This window comes from Peromyscus leucopus, chromosome 9, assembly GCF_004664715.2.
Source record: "Peromyscus leucopus breed LL Stock chromosome 9, UCI_PerLeu_2.1, whole genome shotgun sequence".
NCBI classification, from domain to species: Eukaryota; Metazoa; Chordata; class Mammalia; order Rodentia; family Cricetidae; genus Peromyscus; species Peromyscus leucopus.
The window spans coordinates 110,791,613-110,793,855 of NC_051070.1; the positions used below are offsets into that span (position 1 = coordinate 110,791,613).

General features: G+C 42.2%; 1 long non-coding RNA gene across 1 annotated transcript; it reads left to right on the forward strand.

The window, feature by feature from the left end:
• The first annotated feature begins 446 nt into the window (after positions 1–446).
• Positions 447–1,477, forward strand: LOC119088601. Its single transcript, XR_005092264.1, has 2 exons — positions 447–1,042; positions 1,230–1,477. It is a non-coding gene; the product is annotated as an uncharacterized LOC119088601 (long non-coding RNA).
• The last annotated feature ends 766 nt before the right edge of the window (positions 1,478–2,243 follow it).

Below are 2,243 nucleotides of genomic sequence, written 5' to 3' on the forward strand. Positions count from 1 at the left end.
TTTTATCAATGATTAATTCTCGGTGCTGCTATGCTGGCCAAAGTTTACCCTGGAACAATCTTTCTGAAAAATAATTGAACAGTTAGAAGAATCTGTGGTTTGCATGGTGTTTTCTTTCTTTCTTTCTTTCTTTCTTTCTTTCTTTCTTTCTTTCTTTCTTTCTTTCTCTCTTTCTTTCTTTCTTTGTCTCTCTCTCTCTTTCTTTCTTTCTCTCTCTCTCTCTTTCTTTCTCTCTCTCTCTCTTTCTTTCTCTCTTTCTCTCTCTCTCTCTTTCTTCCTTCCTTCCTTCCTTCCTTTCTTTCTTTCTTTTTTTCTTTCTCTCTTTCTCTCTCTCTTTCTTTCTCTCTCTCTTCCTTCCTTCCTTTCTTTCTGTTTTTTGGGGTGACTTTTGTCTAGCTTTTGAGCAGCACATCTACTAGAAGAGTGTATTTTAAGGAAAGATGAATCTTAAGTACATATGGGAGCCGATGATTTGTTGTTCACATGGTTGTTATGTGTACTAAGCATTTTATAGAAGAAACTTTAAAATCTACTGTTCTTTTGGCATTTTTTTGGTGTGCATATTACTTCATTTTAAGTCCCCTTAAAGCTGTGCTGGCAATGTCAGGTGAGCCCCTGAGAACCACGTGAACACCTAGAGACTCTCCCCTGAGCGAACAGTCTGGATCCAGGCCAACATCTGGACTCTTGGATGTCTTGTGACCCGGACAAGGTTAGGCAAGTCTTGCGTGTGTTTTCGTCCTCATTTTCATCTGGTCCTGAATGACCTCCCTTGTGTTCTGGCTCCCTTCCAGGCTCCTCAGTTTAGAAACAAGTCCCTCAAAGGTGTGTCCACAGGGAAGGCTGCTCACCACTGTTCATGGAGCTCCAGAGATTGACGCCCTGGCTTGCTGGTCATCAGTTTCCTAAACACAACAATCTCTACCCACCTCATATTACATGTATGTCCTGTATGTAAAATGCTCAGAACAGTGTGGTGAATTCTCCATGAACCATGAATAAGGATGGGAGTCTGCATTCCCTGAGAAGAACCTGTGAGGAGGTAAGGAGAGAAGAGAGATGGGGTCTCTCTACGTCATGTTCTTAGACTTTGGCTCTGCATCCTCACTGTGTGAAATGAGCAGAGGCAATATACTTACTTACCCTTGATTCTACCATTTAAAGTTGCAAGTTTCTAGTTGAACCCCATACTAACAAAACTTTTTTTGTTGTTTTGTTTTTTGTTTTAGGCACAAGCTCTATCAGAGTTAACACTAAAATCCAGAGTGTTGCATGCAGTATTGAGGTCAACTTTGATCAACCATTATTCCATTTTCTTCTGTGTGGGAAATACTGTGATTATGAATTCACTCAGTTACTCAATCAAATAGGTTTTCCTTCTCTTACTCCCAGCCTCTCTGCTCTGTCCACTCAACCATTACGAGCATTGATGCATTGGATGTTCCCACTTTTCATTAATAAAATACCATGAACCTTATGTGTATGAAGGTGATGAAGATACTCAGGTAGACACAGTTACCTGTAAGTCTCATTCTGTCGGGGGAAGAGACATTAAACAAGTTAGGAAACTTCAAAATACCAGGTACTGTTGGGATACCAGCAGCCCATCGGTATTTTAGGAGCAAGCACACTTTGTGAACAGGCTTAAAAGTCACATGCTGTTTGTGGAGACATACATTTTCCTGTGTACATTTTCAGGTGGCTTTGTGTTTTCTGTTTAAAATCATCTGGAGAAGCATGGGCAATCAGAGGTGGCTCAGCCACAGCTTCTAGATCTCTGGATCTGGAGAATGATAAACATACTTACCTCATAGCACATTTTGTGTCTGTGGGCTTCAAGAGCAGACACAAAATAATATCGTATTAGTTCTTCCATCCAGTCAACACGCACTCACTGACTTGAGATGCAAACAGGTGAAGTGACTCACCCAGGGTTACTTGTCAATCAGCAGAGCCAGAGCTATAACCCAGGTCTCCTGCCCTCCTCAGAACCCGGGACACTTCTTTGGGAATGGCCAGTGGAGCAATGATGTGATTGGTACTGGTGTTGGAGGCTGTGAGTACGGGTATAATCACAGCTTTGATGGTGGTTATCTGGCAGTGGCGGCGTTGTTCCTAGTGGTGGTAGCCATACAGTTACTGTTGGTGACGGTAGTGATGGTGATGATGTTGGTGTTGGAACTGGCAACCGTAACAGGTGCCAGGTAAAGAAATTGTGATGGATGTGGCAGTGTTCTAGTTTG